Source organism: Petromyzon marinus, chromosome 18 (assembly GCF_048934315.1).
Source record: "Petromyzon marinus isolate PM22_M1 ecotype Great Lakes invasive population chromosome 18, UKy_Petmar_22M1.pri1.0, whole genome shotgun sequence".
Classification (NCBI taxonomy): domain Eukaryota; kingdom Metazoa; phylum Chordata; class Hyperoartia; order Petromyzontiformes; family Petromyzontidae; genus Petromyzon; species Petromyzon marinus.
Window position 1 is genome coordinate 2,245,504 of NC_133684.1, and position 15,908 is coordinate 2,261,411.

The following is a 15,908-nucleotide window of genomic DNA, read 5'->3' on the forward strand; positions in this document are numbered from 1 at the left end:
CGTCTGTGGCGTCGATCTCTTCCCCCCCCCCCCAGCCCCCACACCACCCGTTGGGGAAGAGGCGCGCAGAGGTCGCGGGATGTGTAATTTGGCCTCCCGCGTCTCTGCTCGTTCGTGAATTACATTCCGGTTGTCTTCACCCAAGTTCTCGACAACATAGCTCACGGCGCGAACCCTCGCTCATAAAGAAGTTAGACAAATATTGCTTTTTTTCCATTCTCCGTTTGTGAATTAAGTCTCCCGTACATTACTGTTTTTTTTGTGTATACATGTAGACTTGATTGCATTTTGTTTTTCATTTATACTCATTATCGGCTTCTGGTGGAGGGAAGACAGCCGCGAGAGGAGTGTCTGAGGTCTTTGTGCTGGGGCGAGGCTTTCTATTAACTCGCTCTCCATTACGGGCTGCTTTTCCCACGTGTACTCTTTTAAATATTTGAGTATAAATGAAGTCGTTACGCCTATGACTGAATCACCCGGAGCGTACCCAATCCCATCAGATCTTGAAAGCGCTAAAGCATTCGAAAGCGAATCCAGTTCTTAAAATCCATAGCAATGCATTACCAACCCAGAAGACAGAAGACCCAACACCAGCCAATCGGAATGATCTCTCTCGAAGACATCGCTCCCCGTTTTAATCAACCAAACTTGATTTCATATCGCACTATTCGTGCAAAAAAATGCAATATACAGTGCTTTACAGGCATGAACAATAAAAGTGAAATTGTATGCAAAAAATAATCACGTAACAAATTTCTAGCAAAGACATAATAAAAATAACACATTAAGAACATCCTAATTAAAAGCAAATTTTAAAAAGTTAGTTTTTAGATTTATTGTAAAAAGTGCTTAATGATTCTGAAGCCCTCAAATCCCCTGGCAGGCTGTTCCACAGGCGATGACCGTGCGCACTAGAAGCCGCTTCTCCGTAGCGCACTGCCAATCACGGCCGAGACGGCGGCACTGCAGAGCCAGTGCCGCGTTCTCCCCATTTGCTTTGTTCTCCTTCAGAATGTCCCAAAGGTTTGACGTGCATTCGACTCTCCGGAGCGTTTTTTGATGCAGAGAACACGGTCACCTGTTGATTGGCGAGAACACGGCAACGTGCACGTTGGTGAGGTGTGATGGATGGGTTTTTGGAGACCCCTCCCGATCTAATGCGGCCGATTTCAATTTTGAAAACGAGAGATCGGCATAGCACGTCATTCGGGACCACGCAAGTTGCATCTCTTCGGAAGAGCCGGCAGGTTAAGCAGCGGCTGCATGCTCCTGGTGTCGGGATGGGGATGGATTATCACGAGAGGAGAGATATTATTTAGCAATTTACTGTGACGAGTTGAAGCAATTCAGCATTTGGCAGCTGCAATATATAAAAACAAACCGTACAAACTCATCCGTACCAACCAAAACAGGCGATGTCACAATCTCATATCAGCTTAAGTGCTTTAGAAGACAACAGCCTTCCACTCTGTTCAGCCCGATACATAATAAAGTTTTAATATGTTTTAATTGTAAACTAATGCAGATGTTTTTTTTTAACATGTTCCAGATCTTTAGGAAAAATGGTATTTTATTTTTCAAGAGGGTATCCATGGTGTTGTTTATTTTATATTTTATTTTAAATATCCAACTTAGCCACTGTATAGGATCAGGGGACTTTGTGTGTTTTAAGTGGGATGAATGTTCTTGTCCACGGGCTCCAGCACCTTTGTGCGGCCAACGAGGGCACCCACGCATCCTGACTGCCGAATGAACAAAGCCAGCTGCTGAGAAAAGCATCCCGAAATGAATCCCGTCGCTGCGGTGCCGGGAAGGACGTGGCACCGGTAGGTGCATGTGGAGGAGGAGGGGGGAGGAGGAGGATGGTTCTCTGTTGTGAGCGTGCAGTCCGTGAATCGCAGGAAATCACACAATGAACTGGACCGAGATAAGAGGCCAAGACGTCATTGTCGTTGTCAACAGACAGCCTGCGACGCTCCCAAAAGGGCCAGGAGGCAAAGTTCAACAACGCGGCAGCAAACGAAAGAGGCAAGAATGTGTGGCCGTGACTGTGTCTGTCAGTGAATCGGTCCTCCGTTAACGGTCCCCACAACATCGGCATCCCCTACTGCCTACGCGCTGATGTCGATCCCTGCATCGCCTTAACCAGAGAGTAACCCCCACGCTATGAAAAAAGGGGATTGGTGGCGGGCGATGTGAGACACGATCCGAGGTGTGAAGAAGATAGGGTCTCGGTGACTGGGAGTGAGGTTATAGGAACGAGGGGAGGGAATTGGAGAGGGGACCGTGGGGATAAGAGGGGACGTCAGAGTTATGGGGGGGGGGGGAGCTGTGGATGAAGAGAGAACTCTGGGTAGAGTGGAGAGAGAGCTGTGGATGAAGAGAGAGCTCTGGGTAGAGTGGAGAGAGCTGTGGATGAAGAGAGAGCTCTGGGTAGAGTGGAGAGAGCTGTGGATGAAGAGGGAGCTCTGGGTAGAGTGGAGAGAGCTGTGGATGAAGAGAGAGCTCTGGGTAGAGTGGAGAGAGCTGTGGATGAAGAGAGAGCTCTGGGTAGAGTGGAGAGAGAGCTGTGGATGAAGAGAGAGCTCTGGGTAGAGTGGAGAGAGCTGTGGATGAAGAGAGAGCTCTGGGTAGAGTGGAGAGAGCTGTGGATGAAGAGGGAGCTCTGGGTGGAGTGGAGAGAGCTGTGGATGAAGAGAGAACTCTGGGTAGAGTGGAGAGAGAGCTGTGGATGAAGATAGAGCTCTGGGTAGAGTGGAGAGAGCTGTGGATGAAGAGGGAGCTCTGGGTAGAGTGGAGAGAGAGCTGTGGATGAAGAGGGAGCTCTGGGTAGAATGGAGAGAGCTGTGGATGAAGAGGGAGCTCCGGGTAGAGTGGAGAGAGAGCTGTGGATGAAGAGGGAGCTCTGGGTAGAGTGGAGAGAGCTGTGGATGAAGAGGGAGCTCTGGGTAGAGTGGAGAGAGCTGTGGATGAAGAGAGAGCTCTGGGTAGAGTGGAGAGAGCTGTGGATGAAGAGAGAGCTCTGGGTAGAGTGGAGAGAGAGCTGTGGATGAAGAGAGAGCTCTGGATAGAGTGGAGAGAGCTGTGGATGAAGAGAGAGCTCTGGGTAGAGTGGAGAGAGCTGTGGATGAAGAGGGAGCTCTGGGTGGAGTGGAGAGAGCTGTGGATGAAGAGAGAACTCTGGGTAGAGTGGAGAGAGAGCTGTGGATGAAGATAGAGCTCTGGGTAGAGTGGAGAGAGCTGTGGATGAAGAGGGAGCTCTGGGTAGAGTGGAGAGAGAGCTGTGGATGAAGAGGGAGCTCTGGGTAGAGTGGAGAGAGCTGTGGATGAAGAGAGAGCTCTGGGTAGATTGGAGAGAGCTGTGGATGAAGAGAGAGCTCTGGGTAGAGTGGAGAGAGCTGTGGATGAAGAGGGAGCTCTGGGTAGAGTGGAGAGAGCTGTGGATGAAGAGAGAGCTCTGGGTAGAGTGGAGAGAGCTGTGGATGAAGAGAGAGCTCTGGGTAGAGTGGAGAGAGAGCTGTGGATGAAGAGAGAGCTCTGGGTAGAGTGGAGAGAGCTGTGGATGAAGAGAGAGCTCTGGGTAGAGTGGAGAGAGCTGTGGATGAAGAGGGAGCTCTGGGTGGAGTGGAGAGAGCTGTGGATGAAGAGAGAACTCTGGGTAGAGTGGAGAGAGAGCTGTGGATGAAGATAGAGCTCTGGGTAGAGTGGAGAGAGCTGTGGATGAAGAGGGAGCTCTGGGTAGAGTGGAGAGAGAGCTGTGGATGAAGAGGGAGCTCTGGATAGAATGGAGAGAGCTGTGGATGAAGAGGGAGCTCCGGGTAGAGTGGAGAGAGAGCTGTGGATGAAGAGGGAGCTCTGGGTAGAGTGGAGAGAGCTGTGGATGAAGAGAGAGCTCTGGGTAGAGTGGAGAGAGCTGTGGATGAAGAGAGAGCTCTGGGTAGAGTGGAGAGAGAGCTGTGGATGAAGAGAGAGCTCTGGGTAGAGTGGAGAGAGCTGTGGATGAAGAGAGAGCTCTGGGTAGAGTGGAGAGAGCTGTGGATGAAGAGGGAGCTCTGGGTGGAGTGGAGAGAGCTGTGGATGAAGAGAGAACTCTGGGTAGAGTGGAGAGAGAGCTGTGGATGAAGATAGAGCTCTGGGTAGAGTGGAGAGAGCTGTGGATGAAGAGGGAGCTCTGGGTAGAGTGGAGAGAGAGCTGTGGATGAAGAGGGAGCTCTGGGTAGAGTGGAGAGAGAGAGCTGTGGATGAAGAGGGAGCTCTGGGTAGAATGGAGAGAGCTGTGGATGAAGAGGGAGCTCCGGGTAGAGTGGAGAGAGAGCTGTGGATGAAGAGGGAGCTCTGGGTAGAGAGGAGAAACACTGGATAAAGGAGGGAGCTGTGCGTGATGGAGACGGTGGAATAAAGGGACTGGCTCCCTTTCCCTTGCTGGTGAGGAGCGTGTCCGCTACGTCAGTAAACAAACGTGAATTGGGGTCTGTCTGTGCTCAATTGTGCGTTATTATGGTGCTCGACTGCGTTGGTGGTCCTCAGCCTGCTGTGTAAATTCTGCTTTCCTACGCAGTGTCTCCATAAGACAATCATTACTGACTTCCCCCGCAGCAGAATGTGGGGTTTTCTCTCTTCCCAAGCAATAATGTACGTCTGTAAATAAACGCACTTGTAAGAAAAGCCAGTTTAAGGACTTAGGGATCCCATGTCATTACAACATTTTGGGTCCTGTGTCTCGAAACATTAAGTCTCATAAAGTTACGTTGAATTACTTTGCCCCATACCAATCTGTGTGCACAACGTATCGGTTTGTCGAACGTTTCACTTAACAAGGCTCGCTGGAGTCGTGGTCTTGGCATCATCTTGTTGTGTGTCCCGAGATGAGTTACTGAGAGTTCCCAAACACTGAACCCGACGCCGTTATATATATATTTTTTTAATATACAGTAGGTAGTACAGGCCAGTGTGGGTGAGTGATCATACTCGTAGGTAGACACGTCTGAAGGAAGTGTCATTCGAAGCGCGCGTTTCCCGTTAACATCGGTTCGTGCTGTCCCGTGAAGTGGTGGAGCAGTGGCGTCGTGATTCACGCTGCAACAGTGGCGCCCTGAGCTCGCCATTCCTAGTCGTGGCTAAGATGAGTGGCAAATTATCAGAATCATAATCTTTATTTAGACTGCATGAGGAATCCGATGAGCTATGGAGCTTGTTTTCACAGATGTCCAGTAGGGATGGGTCAGAACGTTACAGCAGCAAACAACACAACACCACGATAGGAGTGCAAAGTGTTAGGACAGGTAAGCAATATCACTTTAAAAATATATATACAAATAAAACTCAACTTTTTATATATTTTTTTATCTTACCAGGTAATACTTACTGAGCTATTAGCTTATTTTTCAGAACCACGCTTGGTCACAAATGTTCGTTCAACAAAGTGGCTTGTCCAATGGAAATTTACAGCAGCAAAATAATCTAAAGGCGTGTTTCTAAATGTGGAGGGGAAGAACCGGAGGACCCGGAGAATAAAATCCACGCGACCACGGGGAGAGAGAGAGACACGCAAATTCCAAATATACAGCAGCAGGCGTCAGGGTCGGGGTCGAACCCAAATCCTCCAGCATACCAGGTGAGGTAGTTAACATCCCCTAGCCAAAAGGCGACCACGGGGAGAACACGAGCCTGCACTGCCCCTGCCGCCCCATCTTCACCCCCAACCTGCCTTGACCAGTGTGGTTAAGTGTGACCAGTTGCAGTGAGCTCCCATGCTCGCAAGGGTTTGGGAAGCCTTCATGCCGCGGTGTTCATGGCAGAGCGCGCTGTTCAACCCTCTTCTATACGTGAGTTAATAGCGTACCCGTGCGCATATCACTCAAAAGACATCGCAGTATTGGTGTGTTGGAGGATGTTTGTTGTGATTTTTCTTGCAACATGAGAACCACAAGTAATGCAGCACTGTGCAGGTCACAGCGATGCACCTCGAGTCAGAAGAAGAACAAAAACCCACTCCCCTTCCAGAAAAGAAATTCGTTTTTCTTATCAAGGCGTGCCCTGTGCCGGAGATCCGGATTTTTTTTTAATGCTGCGATTACTCATTCGGGACACAGTGAGATGGCTCAGTATGCAACATTTTTCTCAAATCGTCATCACACTCCGATGGACCTGTTGACGTCCTCGTGATAGCAACACGAGACTCCACGTGCGACGCAGGGATGGGGGCCGCTGCTGTGTGCGCGGTCGCCTTCCTGCGTGCAACGGCTGCGATGGTCGAGATGAGGCGAAACCCTCCGCATAATCTGGGAACTCGTAAAGTTGCAGTGAGCCACAATATTTGTGGGCGCTGCGGCGGCTGTAGCATTGGGAGAGCGGTGGTGTAGCGGTTAGCGCGCTGCGCTACGAACCGCGGCGACCCGAGTGCGATTCCCGCTCACGACCAACACCAGGAACGATTGTCTGAACCGGCCCTGGGCCTCCCCCCTAGGTCGATTCAGCCTCAAATAAATACCTGGTTTCGGTGTGTGAACATCGCCACTGGGGAAACAAAGGCGGTCGGGCGTGGTGCTAGCCATCCACCTCTTCGTGTCCCGTGTTAGTCATCACCCCAATGGTCTGTGAAGGCTATACACGGTGGATCTTTGTCTTTGTAGCAATTGTGAGGTTAGGACTTCAAATCCCTGTGGCACTCGCGACCCCACCCCGCCACCATTCACCAATTGACTCCCCATTCACACACAAAGCAGCACGCGCCAGGATGATTGTTCGACACGTCCCACGTGACGTGCTGAGCAATTAACGCTGCCCGCGTTGAATAGAGCCGGTTCAAATTAAGATTGAGATCTCACTGTACGTGTGTGTGGGTGGGCACATATATTCCACGTGACGCAGACAGCGTTAATCACGTCCTTCAACAATCATCGGGCGCGTGCAGCGTGGAAAGAGTTAACGTGTACTTGAATGGGAGGAATAATTTGGTATACGGGGGCACCTCGTGGTGGGGTCGCGGGGACTTTGGTTTGGGACAACTCCGAGCCCTGGTGAATAGCCAGCTACCGCTGCCACGTGGAAAGATTGGGCTGTTTTTTTTCCCTCTGTTGCCAATGCATATTAACTCGGCAAGCCGCGATGCATGGATTCGTAAGCTAAATTGTAATATTTCGCTCGCGATACACGAGCATTGAATCGTGCATAAATAATCGATTATTTACATTTCATGCAAATGCTATGCTCACGTGGCATTTAGGTCATTTGTCGACAGCAACTTTTGATGAGGGTGAAGTTCTGATGCATTTGATCGCAGCACGTGGCAGCACTTTGCCGTGTACGCATCGCTAATATAATCAACTTTATCATAAACACTGCCGTTAACGCTTGCTTGGATAGACTAAGATTATAATTTATTTTAGACTCACATTGAAGGCTCTTTCACTGCACTGACCTGATAATTTTTCCGAGATCCCTTGCGGATACAGATAGGATTTTTTTTTTACAAGGCCACCCACTTGGATTGGCGTCGGTATTGCAACCGCAATAACCGCTTCATTAGGTGTGCTATTAGTATGCATCTGCGTGGGTCTGGTGTGTATGTGTACGCCAGTGTTTGTGCGGTATGCTACTCATTCAAGATGTGAAGGGTAATGTGAAAATTCCAAGGCCATCCTATTTTATGGGACTCGGAAACTGATAGTCGCGTCAATTACTGCCCGAGGAAAGCCTCGATGAGAATAATTTTATTTTTCAGGAAGGTCCTGCAAATGAGCTCCAAAGACTAAATTACACCCTTTGTAAGACATAGTTTCCATGTGAACGAATAAAAGACATAAATCACAAAATACGTGAAATCTTAATGGATCGAACCTAGTTAAATTCGTGTTGTCTCAAGGGTTTTTTTCAGGCGAGTCCAGCATTGGAATGTTTTAGGTTTTATTTGATCTCTCCTAAAGTTGGAGGAAACTGGAGGAGCCAGAGAAAACCCGACATGCATCGGAGGAAGTGACACTCAGTCCTGTCCAAAATATAGGGGTTTTTTGGGGTTAGATCGCGTAAATATAAATGTGTCGTTAAACCCGCCACCACCCGACACAGCCAATTAGTAAGGTTTGTCACGTAAACAGAACGTGCCAATACGTTGCTAGCACAGCACACTGGTGTGTTTGAGAGTAAATCCACAACATTTACAATCTGAGTGGATTTACTCTCCAAGAAACCGGCGTGCTGTACTAGTAACGAATTGGCATGTTCTGTTTACGTGACAAACCTTACTAATTGGCTGTATCGGGTGGTGGCCGGTTTAATGACATATATATTTACGTGATCTAACCCAAAAAAACCTATATTTGTGGATGATATTGTTTGCGAAAGCATACGTGTTAAACTGACTCAGTACTGTGATCTCCTGGACATCTCGCAGCCTGAACCCTACAACATCTGTCAATCCCCTGGATGGTTGTCCATCCTATTAGCATAAAATTCAACATTTGCGCTGTGAGTACTTCCAATAATATAAAAAGTACATATCTTAAACAGTTAATTCCCTCGTAGTAATGATACTGCTGACAAATATAATATACCCGCAATCGACTGCACCAGTGTTAACCATGTTGAAGTCTGCTTAACATCCAAGATCTAAGGAGATCAAGCACATGTTGGATGATTTGGTAGAAATAACCACATTTTAAGATTAACATTCGGGCTTAAAAGTATGGTTATAGATAGGATACATTTGAAGGATTACAGTAAAGGCAAAAATGTTAAAACCACTTATGTATATTTTAAAGGAAATGCATATGAACTACTGTGACTTGTCCATTGAATTATAAACAAAAAAACGTGTTCCAAAATGTAACATTTGGTTTTATTTAAAGCTGTAATTTGTTATATAATTTACCCCATGGTCTATCAATTATGAGAGTCGTAATGAATTTTGTTGATAGACTTTCAATGTTCTTGGTTCTTTCGGTAAAGTCACGTAGAAGGGAAACAATAAAATAATAAAAATATAAAACAATAAAATTCTCACGACGTTTCGACTGCAACACAAGCAATCATCATCAGGTGTGAAAACCACAGCAAGAACATTTGAAAAAAGAAGTGGCGTTTTTTTTTACGTTAGCACCACGGAGAGCGATTTGGCAGTTATTCTGATGGACGAGTCCATCTATGTTCGGAAAAGAGGAGGGGGGAGACGAAAATAATGGATGCTCTCTGAAGGCCACCGTAAGCGTGAACAATCAATTAAGACCCGAAATGGTTTATCAAATCCTTCCAATGATTGCTAAGCCAGAATCCATCTTCTCGGTTGAAATTGTCTCTTTGTTTGTATATGTGGATATCCTCATGAACGAATCTCTCATGGTAGCCAGATGGCTTGCAAAGAACCTCTGTCTTGGAGAAGTCAATGTCATGTGAGCCTACTGAATTATAACAATGATCTGCCACGGCCGAGGTGTTGGTCCTACCGTGTTTTAGGTCTGCTTTGTGTTCACAAATGCGGTCCGAGACATGTCGTTTAGTTTCTCCAATGTAACTACTACCACAGAGGCAACTTAGTTTGTAGATGCCAGGGTACTGTTTTTCGGAATCACATCTTTTACAGACGGAACCAGATCACGGATTTTATGTTATGTGTTGAATCGGACCTGGATCTTGTGTTTATTCAAGATTTTGGAGATGTTTTTGTGATCCTGGCAATGTAGGGTAAAGTAATGGTTTTGAAAGGCTCCTCAAGAGGGTCCTTCTTCATGGTTGGAGTGATAGCTTTGTGGATTGTGTAGTCGGAGTAACCATTAGCCTTAAGAGCTTGGTGTATGTGCTTGAGTTCACTGGCTATGTGTTCCTGGTCGGATATGCATTGGGCTCTATGGTGCAGAGTCTTGATGAGGGCATTCTTCTGGGATGGATGGTGGTGGGAATCCGGTTTCAGGTAAGCATCCGTATGGGTAGCTTACCTGTAGACAGAGTGGCTCATTGAAACATCAGGTCTCTTTTTTGATAGGACATCCAAAAAAGGTAGCTTGCCATCTTTTTCCACTTCTATGGTAAATCTGATGGCTGGGTGTATGGAATTGATGTGGTCGAGGAATTGGTCTAGAGCAGGCCGGCCATGTGGCCAGATGACAAAAGTGTCATCCACGTACTTCTTCCATAAGGTTGGGCGCAGAGTGGCAGTCTGGATGGCGTCAGTCTCAAATTTATCCATGAAAATGTTGGCTACAACCGGAGATAGGGGGGAGCCCATTTGAAGTGCCCTCAGTTTGTTTTTAGAAAGTTCCATTCCAAGTGAAGTATGTATTTGTTAAGCAGTGTCTCACCAGGGGGGGGGGGTACCTCAGTGTTTAGTCCTTGATGAACCAAGTCTTCAATGATTGCGATGGTGTCAGGTACAGGAACTTTGGTGAATAAGGAAAATACATCAAAACTGACAAGCAGGTCGTCTGGGGACAGGAAATACCCGTGATTGTCGATACCAGGTGAGTAGAATTTTGTACCGCAGAGGTGGTTTTTCTAGTGAAAGCCCGCAGGATTTCAGACAGAAAACGAGCCAGTTTGTAGGTGGGGGAGTTGATAGTAGAGACGATGAAACGAAGGGGTGTATCTACTTTATGTACTTTTGGTAAGCCGTATAATCTTGGTGGCCTGGCAGCAGAAGGTTTCAACGAGAACTGTTTGGTTTGATCAATTAATGCGGTTGAATCAGAAATGATTTTGTTGGTTTGTATGACGAGGCTGTTGGTGTGATCTCTTTTTATTTTTGTAAAGCTGCCATCGTTGAGTGATTCTTGAATTTTGTTGTTATATTCTATTTTATCCATGATGACAGTGGCATTGCCCTTGTCAGCTGAGAGGATGACAATGTCATCCCTCTTTTTAATTTATATAATTCAAAACGCTCATCTTTGCTGAGGTTGCTAGCTGGCATCTTAACGTTTTTGAGGGTTTTAGCGATTTCAGATCTTGCTACGTCTGCAGCGATGTGACCCAGGCCCTTGAGAGTCACGTCTACTTGGGCAATGATATCATTAACTGGTATGTGTTTAGGTATGACTGCAAAGTTTAGCCCTTTAGCTAAAACGGATTTCAGACCATCGGAAATAGAACTGTTACTTTCAATAGTTGTTTTTGGATATAAATCTCTTTGAAAATGCTGCAATCAACATTAATCAACCAATGTTTATTTCCTGTGCTGATGTAAAAAGTCAACCAAACTAATAGTTTTTCCCTCGTAAATAACCTGGCAGACGAGTATTTTTCATCGCAGTGGGAACACGTCATTAAAAATAATTAATGGACCCTACACTGCCAGGCGAAGACTAAACATAATAACAGTTACACCATTGGAACCTCCTTTGCCAGTAGCATAATATGATAATTGTATTTTTGACCCTTTTATCTGGCAACAAACTGACACCTTTTTTTACTTTGCTACTGGCAAAGGAGGTTCCAATGTTGTAAATGCTTACCCCGAGCTCTTATACTCTGATGGTGCATTGTCTTTGAGCTGTGCGCCATTTGGCGTCATCTGGTCCAACACCAAGTGAGACTAGGCTCTAAGGAAAGCTGTCTCGGGTGTAGACCAATTAATTTCAAGGACAGTGCACACATTATAAGAGTTATGTTTTTTGTTTGCATTCCGACCGCAGGTATTGTTGTCAATGCAAACATCACTCCTTGTAAAAAAAGGTGTCAGTTTTGTTGCCAGATAAAAGGGTAAAAAATACAATTATTTTAATAAACAGTGTAATGTTCTGAATTCGTCCCAATATTCTGTGTTATTTCGGGTGGGTCGTAGACCATCACATCCAATTATAAATAGATCTAAATATTAACATTCAATGCCTCGCCGAGAGAAATCACATATGGTTAAACACCACTCGATTAGCCCCAAGTACTACTGAACAAAAACATGATAACAATGTGACCGGGTGGTTCATGGGTCATAGAACTGACATCTCGGGTTCGAATTCAGCCATCCAGGGCCCGTGGGTTCTGTAGTGTAGTCAGATGATTGTTTCAGTCCAGTCACCAACGAATGAACGAAAGAATATCAAATTATATTTCGGTATGCACTTAATTTAGCGAAATTCCAGCTCTTCCAATTAAAATGTCAGGTTGACCGTCATCTGACGAACATATAGCAGCAGAGTGTGTGGAAAAGTGTTGCCCTATACCGTGTGCATCAAAGGTCACTTGAAGGGATCTCAGACGTGGCTTTGTGATATCCACTTATGTGGGCCATTATATTACCGATGGTTGCACTGTGGGGTACCGAGTGGATACTTGGTTTTATGACATGATGCCAATAGCACAATTGTCATAAAACTTTGGGGAAATTACTTTCTTTTGGTTAAAGCAAAAAGCCCTGTTTGTCAGAGAGTCCATTCGGTACAGTTTTGTTTTATTTACCCCAGGAGACGTGAACAGAGCCAGTGACACAGAAACACCACGACGGCCCTGTGTTTGTGGATGTTTCAACATCAGGGCCCTCAGCAGCAGCCTCTGATGAGGCCTTCGGTGGCCTTCATAATGACACATTATGCACGTCGATCCCACGTACAGATCGATACTCCACTCACTTCTAATGACCCTCTCTTTACTTTCTTCTCAGCAAGTGGTCGAATTATGTGAAATTGACGGCAGGTCGGGTGTGATAGGTTAAAGTGATGTGGTACTTCCACCTCTCAGCATGGAAGAGTAGGCCAAGAAGCCCTCTACGAAGGGGCTCCACTCGAGCTCCCTCTAGTGGAGACCCCTTCTGCCAACAGTGGCAGGAGCAAGCAAATGCCGGGGCTGCTTCTTGATACCAAACACAAATTATATCCACAGAGCTCCGAGGCAGCCCGTGATGTTTATGAGGTAAATATGAGGTAAATAATACTTTAAATATCCCTTTGTTTAGTCATGAGAGTACATTGTGTCTGCATTTGTTTACTTGGCCAGGACTGCGACGAGTAATTTGCTGTCCTCATAGCAAATCACGAATCATCCTCCACGGCGCCCCCAACTCTGGCAGAGGGGCAGGTGGAGTTTTACTGCGTCGAAGGCGCTTTGCATGGAGCGCTAATGGAGGACCATCTGCGTATACCAAATATTACGAGAACGTAGGAATAGGTTTTTCCCCTTTTTTTCTGGCAACAAAACTGAAACCTTTTACGATAAATCATGACTGCATTAACCACAATGCTTGTGGTCAGAATGCAAACAAACATACTCTCATAATATATTGGCATTGTCCTTGAAACTGATTGGTCCACACCAGAGACAGCTTTCTTTTGAGCCTCGTCTCAAACGGTGTTAGACCAGAGGACGCCAAAAGGCGTACAGCCCAAAGACACTGCCGCTATCAGGGTAATGAGGGCTCGGGGTGAGCATCTATATCATGGGACCTCCTTTGCCAGTACCAAAATATAAGAATAGATTTTTCCCCATTTTTTTGCCAGTAAAAAGGTGAAAATCCTATTCTTATATTTTGGTACTGGCAAAGGAGGTCTCGTGATGATTACGAGAACGATTAAGCAAAAATGGAAAAACCAACAAAGATCTACTTTGTTTACAATTTGCCCAACTTTCCATGGGCTGTGGCCTCTAGCAGTAATCACAAACACATACCAAAGCGATGAGTTTTAACTCACACAAGACGGTGCTATCACATGTAAAGGTCCAGCCCGGCAATCGAAAGAGAGACCCTCTCGGAGGGGGTATTTGGCCTACTCTTACACCCGGTGGCTAGAAGTCTTGGAAAAAGTGGGATAACCCACACTTTAGGGGCAGTCCATAAATGACGTCACGCAATTTTGGACGATTTTTGGCCCCCACCCCGTCGTCACACGGCATCACAAAAAGTCAGACCCCCCCACTTCAAATATGACGTCACAAAGCTCTGCCCCCCCCCCCCCCCCACAAATACATATATATGAAACATGCTTCAAATCGCTTTAAACTATTGTCATTGTAGTGCGTATGTAATGTGCCGCTGCACTCTGATGTTGTAGGAAAAAACATTTATTAACAATTCTATTTAATTAAGTAGAACGTGTTGTCTATATTTATTTAAAGTTGCGCATTTTGATGTGACGTCACATTTCTCAACCCCCCCCCCCCCTCGTCACACATCGTCACAAATGTCTGACCCCCCCCCCCAGGTGCGTGACGTCATTTATGGACGGCCCCTTAGCCCACCTCACACGACCTGCCGATTGAATGTGTGGTGGTGGGCCTATTTTAACTACTGGGTGAAAGCAGGCCAGAGGATTTCAGAAACTCGCCCCATTGTTTCAATTGCCACGCCGGGAGGTCGAATGGAATCGGCGACCTCCTGGAAAGCTGCAAGTCCATTGTGCGAACCATTTACACTGGGGGCAGCATCCCCTTGTGGTTCAGAGCTATTCCCAATTCGAGAGGACAACACTGTCAGTTTGAATAACATACCTGGGGTGCCGTTCCTGCCTACTAACACGAACACCAAGTCGACAACACAGTTGCCTGTTGGGGTAATCTGCTAACGCCAGGTGTTCGTCATTGGCACCGTACGCTACTCCAACACCCGTTGGGTATTTGGCATGAACGGGCAGATTTATTTAAAGCAGGTGAGAGGCTACCGGGATCAAACGTCTGCCTTTTCTTGAGCGAGATCCGAGTCACATATCGTACAAGTTAAATGTGCACTCATGGTACAAAGCATCCACCATCGTAAACTTAACGTAAATGCGTGGAGAGACGATGAGTACACGTGGCATAAAATCTTACCGTTTATAAAAGTATTGATCACCCAATAATGCACTTACACGTCACTGTTCTACTGAATGAAGGCCTCATCACGTCATGGCAGCCATAGGGAATGTTTGACCATACTTCACCACTCTTGTCATGGTGGGTTGTGAAAGGGACGGAGAGGGTGGTGACAAGTCAAAATGTAACTCTAAAGGTGCAGCCCTGCAATTTCTCGCGCGCGCAACCGCTGATGGAAAGTCCTCTACAAGACGGAGCTCTCTCGAGTGCCCACCTGGAGGGGATTTGGTCTACTCTTCCACGCCGGTGGTGCCAGGACCACCAGTTCATAAATGTACTCACCACTGACATCAATCATGTCCAATAAAATTCATGGAGCGCTCAGGCCTGTACCGCCGCTCCGAGTTTTACACAGCAGCAATATATATTGTATTAATATATAACTGCATTTCTCGGAGTGATACACATGTCGGCTGTGGTGTTGGGGCACATCTCAACATCAACACCAGCTCACGCACAGTCGCCACCAGTCAGTCACCTGCATTCAGGTGATGTGTGGGTTACGTAATTCCAAGGGTGTGGGTTAATGTTTTTTCTTCTGATTATTATCATTTTTATGTTGCCGATGAACCCCGGCGAAGCTCACTTCCCATTCAAGTTCAGGTCAACCCCGCCACTCTCCCTCCCGCTCTCCTCTCCTGTGGCACGGACATCTCCCGCGCCCGGCGGGTTCCCGGAGGAGCCGTGAGAGAGAGAGAGACTGTGTGTGTGCGTGTGTGCGTGTGTGTCAGTGAACGCCACCAACCCCGGCATGCGGCGGCATCACCACCTTCATCAGCAGCAGCAAGGGGAACTCGCTTCGGTGTGGCCGCTGCACCGCGCCCCAACACGCCTGGCCGCGTCCCGTCCAGCCCTGCCGGGTGGTGGCGGCGGCGGCGGCGGCGGTGACTCGAGCCACGTGGAATGCGCCGTCGGTGCCATTTGATGGGGCTGCTTGAACACGAATCACCGTGCCCAGGTCACGCCGACCCGCCAGCCGCGCTGCTATGTACCAGCTTCGTGAAATGGCGCAAGGGGGTTCCTTTTTTTTACTTCTCTCCCTCCCTCTCTCTCTGTTTTAATTTACGACGTTATAGATTTCTTTGAGTTCGAGGATTTTTTTTTATTATTCGTGAGATTGTTTTTATTTTATTCTGAGCGTC

At 46.9% G+C, this 15,908-nt stretch overlaps 1 long non-coding RNA gene across 1 annotated transcript; it reads right to left on the reverse strand.

The window, feature by feature from the left end:
* Positions 1–604: 604 nt before the first annotated feature.
* Positions 605–15,595, reverse strand: LOC142925070 (uncharacterized). The gene is made up of 2 exons (XR_012942169.1): positions 15,512–15,595; positions 605–1,078 (listed from the first exon to the last, which is right to left on the reverse strand). It is a non-coding gene; the product is annotated as an uncharacterized LOC142925070 (long non-coding RNA).
* Between the last annotated feature and the right edge of the window lie 313 nt (positions 15,596–15,908).